The sequence below is a fragment of the Salvelinus namaycush genome, chromosome 11, assembly GCF_016432855.1.
Source record: "Salvelinus namaycush isolate Seneca chromosome 11, SaNama_1.0, whole genome shotgun sequence".
Classification (NCBI taxonomy): Eukaryota; Metazoa; Chordata; class Actinopteri; order Salmoniformes; family Salmonidae; genus Salvelinus; species Salvelinus namaycush.
Window position 1 is genome coordinate 3,911,219 of NC_052317.1, and position 8,154 is coordinate 3,919,372.

Genomic DNA, 8,154 nt, shown 5'->3' on the forward strand with positions numbered 1-8,154 from the left:
CCAGGTGACTACCTCATGTAACTGGTTGAGAGAATGCCAAGAGTGTGCAAAGCTGTCAAGGAAATTGTATTTATTTTATTTAACCTTTATTTAACTAGGCAAGTCAGTTTACAATGACGGCCTACCCTGGCCAAACCCTAACCCAGACAGCATTGGGCCAATTGCGCGCTGCCCTATGAGACTCCCAATAACGACCAGTTGTGATACAGCCGGGAATCGAACCAGGGTCTGGTGTGACGCCTCTAGCACTGAGATGCAGTGCCTTAGACCCCTGCGCCTAACGGGGGTCAAACGGTAGCTACTTTGAATAATCTCAAATATATTTTGATTTGTTTAACACATACCATAGTGTTGATGTCTTCACTAGTATTCTACAATGTATAAAATGTAAAAATAAAGAAAAACCCTGGAATGAGTAGGTGTCCAAACTTTTGACTGGTAATGTAGGTTGTGCAGAAAAAAGTCAATTATTGACACATATACTCTCTCCGGCGCTCAGGGTCACCAGGTTGCTCATTATTATGCACAACTGTCACCATTGTTATGCACACCAGCGCCTCAGACTCACTTGGACTCCATCACCTGCCTGATTACCTTCCCTATATATGTCACTCCCTTTGGTTCTTTCCCTGGACGTTATTGCTTCTGTTTCAGCATACACATTACAGAAAAACGCTTCAGAGGGAAGCATCAGTGTTTTTTTGTTTGTGTAGGAGATGTCGGGTCCGGGTGTTGCTACCAGAGCAACCGGGGATGCATCAGCTGGCTCGTCAGGATTTCATGCCTCAGCCGGCTCGTCAGGTTTACAAGACACGGTTTGCCCATAAATCATCTGTTGCCGAGTCTACAGAGGATGCCTCAGCTGGCTCGTCAGGCTCCCGTGCCTCAGCCAACACATCAGGCTCCCGCGCCTCATCCGGCTTGTCAGGTTCCCGCACCTCAGCCGACTCGTCAGGTTCCCGCACCTCAGCAGAAAGCGACCGGCCCGCTGGTACTTGCTTCCCGACTCCCAGCGTGTTACAATGATGAATTATTTTGTCTTAGTTAACCTCTCTGGGATATGTGGGACGGTAGCGTCCCACCTGGCCAACATCCAGTGAAAATGCAGAGCGCCAAATTCAAATAAATTACTATAAAAATGTAACTTTCATGAAATCACACATTCAATATACCAAATTAAAGCTACACTTGTTGTGAATCCAGCCAACGTGTCAGATTTCAAAAATGCTTTACGGCGAAAGCAAACAATGCTGTTATCTGAGGATAGCAACCAAGCAAACAAACACAGACCATATTTCAACCCTCCCGGCGTGACACAAAACGCAGAAATAAAGATATAATTCATGCCTTACCTTTGACGAGCTTCTTCTGTTGGCACTTCAATATGTCCCATAAACATCACAAATGGTCCTTTTGTTCGATTAATTACGTCGATATCCAAAATGTCCATTTATTTGGTGCGTTTGATCCAGAAAAACACCGGTTCCAACTTGCACAAAGTGACTACAAAATATCTCAAAAGTTACCTGTAAGCTTTGCCCAAACTTTTCAAACTACTTTTGTATTCTTCAGGTATTTTTTACGTAAATAATCGATAAAATTGAAGACGGGATGATCTGTGTTCACAACCGGAGGAAAACAAATGTGTAGCATGCTTTCTGGTCACGCGCCTCAAACAGTACACTTCACTGGAGCCTCATTCTGAACATGGCTACTTCTTCATTTCTCAAAGGATAAACCTCAACCAATTTCTAAAGACTGTTGACATCCAGTGGAAGCGATAGGAACTACAGGAAGGTCCCTTAGAAATCTGGATTCCCAATGAAAACCCATTGAAAGATATGATTGGTTTGTCCTCTGGGTTTTGCCTGCCAAATAAGTTATGTTATAGTCACAGACATGATTCAAACAGTTTTAGAAACGTCAGAGTGTTTTCTATCCAATACTAATAATAATATGCATATATTAGCATCTGGGACTGAGTCGGAGGCAGTTTACTCTGGGCACGCTTTTCATCCAAACATGAAAATGCTGCCCCCTATCCACAAGAAATTAATAAAATGTTTTGATGGTTTTGACCAAGTTAATCTGCTCATGTTGTTTGTGTTCAATTATTTGTGACATTGTGGTTACAATGAAGAATGTAAACAAAATAAATCCTATTCATATTGAATAATCAGATGCGTGTTGCAAGCTTTATTTTTCCGTAGTTATTTTTTTACTCATTTATTTTATCTCCAGCGCACACATCACTTTCCACCTCATGGCCTAAAACTGCACCATTTTGTTTCTCTCCGTCACCCACATGCACTTTAAACATTTGGATAATAAAGCATTTAAAGCATATTGAAGATAGAAGCTGCCTCTTAATGAGTTCCGAGAGCCGATCTGTTAACTAACAATTATCATCATTATTAACCCTGCATTATAATTATATAAAAGCCCCTTAGATATTCTCACAGACCAGAATAATGAGTAATCAGACGTGTTGCAAGCTAGATTATTTTTAAATTTACTATATTACGTATTGGATCACTAAAAATATAGCTTTTACATTACCATGTAGTTTACTGACGGGGCTGTGGACATACGTGGTATACTCCCTCCAATAGATTTTTATAGAAAGTTAGCAAAAATAGTTAAGATCTTGCTACCACGGAAAAGAAAATACCTGTCTATTTGTGGAAAAAAATCACCCTGATTAACTCTTTAATCAACTCACAGTTGACCTATTTGCTTATGGTTTTGCCAACACCTAGCGACCTGCTTAAATTATATAAGTAAAAAATAGTCAATTTTATTTGGAATGGCAAGCTAGCCAAAATCAAAAGGGCCTATTTATATAATGAATATGAATTCGGAGGGCAGAAATTGCTTTATCAATTGGAACCTTTATCAAGAAAAAGGGGGAAAAGTAAGGAACATGTCTGTCGGCACTGCATTAAAGACCAAAATTGGTTAAAACAAATTGTGATAAATAAAAATATATACCAATTTAAGGACATAAAATTGACAGCTGTGCAAAATGGATTGCAAAAGAGTTGGGAAGCGATTTTTGATGTACCAATTCCATGGCACGTGGTTTATGAATTGACACGCAATTTTCCATTCCTCCTGAAAGCCCTAATATTAAAAACAGCCTAATGCATTCTCTCTGTCCCCCACACGCACTTTAAACATTTGGATAATAAAGCATTTAAAAGGCTGACATTGGTGGATTTGAATACTGCTGACAGACATAATTCTAACTCCACCCATAACTTTTGGACTTTTAAACATTCCCAGAAGGCATGGATTATTATAATCCATATATTATAATTATTATAATTTGCCCCCCATAGGCCTAAAACCTATGGGGGGCAAACAACGTTTCCATGATGGGCTATTAGCAGGACAATAGACTCTTCAACCTTTCCAAAATGATAGCTCGGCTAGGTGTGAACAAAAATCCCCACAACTTGTAATGTATTAAGTACTCTAAAGTTTTACATTTCTAACTACAAACATCATGCAACAGCAAAAAGTCAGGTAAAGCATATACTGATCAGTATTTCTTCATCAACATCTTTATGCTTTCATTAATAAAATAAGGATAAAAATACTTTTTCAAAATGCAGATGTTTATTTCAACTATCAGCAGGACAATAGACTCTTGCCGAGTTTAGGGACTTTATATATGTTAATGGATCCATAATTAATTATGGGAATAAATATCACTGAATGACATAGCATGGGGACTGGTCTTGATAAATCAATCATATTTTTATTCGGAAATGTTCGGATTATTTTGCTCTTCACTATCACAGTATTAAAAACTTTCAAATGCATTCATGAATTAAATCGCTTTAGCCGACATGTTGCGGTTCATCTGATGAAGGTGCACATGGGCCTATTTATTTAATGAATATGAATTCAGAGGGCAGAAATGATTAAATATTAAAGCATTAGACCTTTCACTAAAGGCGCCAGTCATACAACAGTTATACTTAAATCCGAACTAGTTCTCTAGCAAATTAGTAAGAATGTCTCACCCCATGTTCAAGAATGGCCTTTTTCCCTTAATTCAGAGATTCCCTCTGGTGGTCTAACTAGCATTATTGGCAACAACGGTTGACATTTAAATAGTGTGCCATAGAATTCTGCGGCACCCCGCAAGCTGTGCTGAAGTACAATGCAACTTTTAAAAGGTAGAACCACTGTAGTTTGTAGTGTGATTTCCTTTGCGATCCATTGAGGTACTTAAAACCGTATTATAATCTCCCACCATAATAATAGATTCATTCGTTGCTTGTGAGCTCAATAGATGATTATATATTTTTTCAAAGAAGTGTGTAACATCATTATTTAGCCCATTCTGTTTTTTGCCCAGTAGCATATTAAAAAGGAGCCATCTTCCTTGAGGATCTGTTTGTACATTTTGCACAATCCGATCAAAATTGTTGTTAATTAATATAAATCACCCCTTTTGAGTTTCTTTGCCCATGACAAAAAAAAAAAAATCTTCCTCCTTGTCCTTTTTCCACCCAACCTCATCTATATTTGTAGAGTGAGTTTCCTGTAAACAATAGACATTATATCCTTTCTCTTTTAGCCAGGTAAACATGTATCTTATTTTCTTATGATCTGTTAAGCCATTACAATTGTAACTGGCTATACTTATTTCCCCACTTACCATAATGATACCCAAGTTTCAATTATACTTACACCTACACATGTTTGTAAACTTGCCATTAAAACGCACCATGATGATTATATAGATATATCTGTAGCATATTATTTGACCTGTTAAGCATACTGTAGCTGCAACTTTGTAAACCTCCAATTGTCCTAATATTCCACCCACTAAAACCTCCCCCCATATCTAGGTCTGTGGTCACTAAGACCACCAGACCATCTCCCTGACTCATGACGCACCTTTGTGTACCAAGGCAAACCCTTGGCTGCCAATTGGCGTAGGCCAGAGGAAAATATGGGCAGTCCCATAATAACATAATTCAATACTGCCACCATTAACTCACACATTCAAGGCCCAAAGGTCTATTGCATTATCTATGAGGGTGCTTTTTAAGAGAACTAACCAAATAACATGGAAAACAGTCAGAAAAAACAAGAACAATAATAGATCATGTTAATAGAAATTACAGCACAATATTATACAGTCCCAGCTCATATTTAGAAAGTCCTAGGAAAGGCTATAAGCATGTTTGCCCAGCCCGCTCAGTTCAGTGGATCCAATTGTTGGAAAGAATTTGAAAAAATGAAGAGAATACCTACATACATCCTAAGACCAGTTCTTTATGTCTATGCATGTAGTCCTCATTATATCCTGTTTCATTCCGTCAAAAAAGCAAGAAGGAAAAGGGAACATAGATTCTAACGGCCACTAATGACTGGCAGTAAAAATGTGTCTTAAGCATCACACTACCAATTAAGAAATACCTAAGTTTAACTTACAATTACCCTGACACAGCGATGGCACAATAGCAAAGAATAGATGCAGTACTACTGACAATCCAGAGCGAGTAAACCTGTAAAACCAAACCTCGCTCCACCCACACACATTTAGTTTTTTATTCCAGGGTCGCTGCTCTATCACCGTTTTACACCTAGGCCTACATCATTAGGATCAAGAATATAAAAAGGTAGCTTAAATAGCTCATATAGAAATATATAATATACTTATTGCTTAGTGCCTCCATAAGCCATTTATTGTGTTGGTTCTACCGTTAACTTTAATCGCAGTGTGAACCAGCCCGCCACACACTAATAGCACCAACAACCCTGTTGACAATACCCAATCCATTTGCCGGTTTGTATCGGAACAATAATATGTCCTTTACATTTTTACCATTGAGATGGATTTTTCTAATGTAAATGGATAATGACAAATTATTTTAGGATCGTATAGGCCTACTCCAATAGATAACCTCGGCAGGTTTTTAATGATAGAATCCTTTATCCTAGCTCTACATTAGATCCGCAAACAAGGGCCACACTTTATAACAGCTTTATAATATACACAATCTCTACAATTAGGCCCTATCATATCAAGCTAAAAAACAACCTTTGTTTTTCTAATGTACTACCTGTGCAATCTTCATATTAAATAAATAATCAAAAAGAAAAAAGGTCAACCTTACCCATCTTCATCTTGCCCTAAATTAAAACCTGATTTTAAGTCCACATAGTCCAAAGTTCCATATTGCCTAAATAAAAAAAGGATTAGTTCATCATACCCATTCTGCATTACCGTAAGTACAACCTTATTTTAAGTCCACAGTCCAATACTGCATGATTTAAAAGAAGAGTCCATCATGCAAATTATTTTGGGGAAAAACGAATGAATACATAATTGTACTGTGTAATGCGATGCAAATGTATATTGGAAGATTCATTCAGCAGGAGGTACCTATCACTCACAGCCACGATGTAATCTACGAGTCCTTGAACATTTGATTGTTTACATTCAATTTATCGATCACTAGACAAACATTCTGCTTCTCTGCTCGGGGCCTTTTGAAAGTGGGAACAGGTTACGTTCTCTCTACTATTTCATGAGGAAAGTGTTCATTAATAGAGAACGGGGTGTTCTTCAGTTCCCTACCCTGTTGTAACAAGGCAATTTTCATTTTGTAGTGAGTTAGCACAGCTACGATCGAACGGGGCCTTCCCTCCCCTCTGCCACCGAAACGGTGAGCCCTTTGAAAATCAATTGTATCCACCTGTTAGTCCGTCATCTTGAGATTACATTTCATGAACACCTTGATATTTTCCTCCGTTGACTGATAGTTTTCATTTTCATCCTCCTTTATTCCCATTATAACAATATTATTCTTCATATTTCTGCACTTTAGATCAAGTAATTTGGCTTTCATTGTTTTATTATCATACCATAGCCTCTCTGTAGTGTCTTTTAGGGAGATCCACGGTAGTTTTCAATATCTTATTTTCCGCTCGTATTTCTTCCATAATTTTTATTACTGTAATCCATTCCTGTTTTTAAGGCCTCAACCTCCCCCAGTAGCCCAGGCAATATATCCTGCTTTTTTAACTGCTCGCTCATGCTTGTAAGCAATGCTCTATCTTCTGGAGACACAGTTATAAAAACGTCACCCTCCAATGTTAAATTAGGAATTTTAGACGGCAGCTTCCCTTCAGTTACACTCGCAGGGCTCGAGGAAAGGTATTTTCTTGTTCGCTTCGATGTATCAGATTTCTTTTGAGCATATCAAAATGCTGATCAATAAATAGTTCAAGGTTCTCTATATTATCCAGAATGTTTGTTTCACAGTTATCAGCTACTCCTCAATTTTATGATTCATTTATTGGACAAGCTGTGCATACCACGCTGCCAAGTCATCAACCACCAACTCAGACAGAAAACCAGTTTACAAACACAAAATGATGTCAATAATACGACATCGTTATAGACCTCTTGGAAAGATACATGAACAGCATTCTCAGAGATGACACATGAGGGAACAAGTTCTATACAGGGGTGCCAAGCCCAGCGTGTAAGACCATGGTAACTATGAAGTATTAAGGGCAAATCCCACAGACACTTTTTATTTGAGCCACAGATAATGGGCTTACTCTTGGATCATTCCCGCTAGCACTTTTAATGAAGAGGAGACTGCATTGGTCGTGTGTATCCCCTGGATACGAGCGCTACTAAATCAGAGAGACTGTCACCAGAGGGGCGCTTTCAAACACTGACATTTTCCTCTGAGACATGAGGAATGACTCACGGCTGAAAAAGTGCCAAAGTTCAGAAGAGGCCGCCCCAAATGGTAGAGGTAAAGACAGTCTTTAGTTTAAGGAATGTTTGGTTCACATGGTTCTCCAAATTGTTGAGGAATCGCAATATTTCTCATGTCTCATGTGGGCAGACTAGACTAGTATATGGTTGAAGGGCAAGGGAACATAACTGACATTTTACCAATTTACAGGAGAACAAAATAAAGTAACTTTTCATAAAACACGTTACAGTAGAAGCAGGGCTTCAATTGTTGTTTTAGGACTCTCATTTGATGTATTTAAAGATGTCAGACGGGCCCTTTGGCAGTTTAATCTGGAGCTGTCATTTGACCCAATTTAACCAACTTTTGCCCAAAATACCCCTTACATCATTCTGCTTCTCATCCCCTGAAGTGC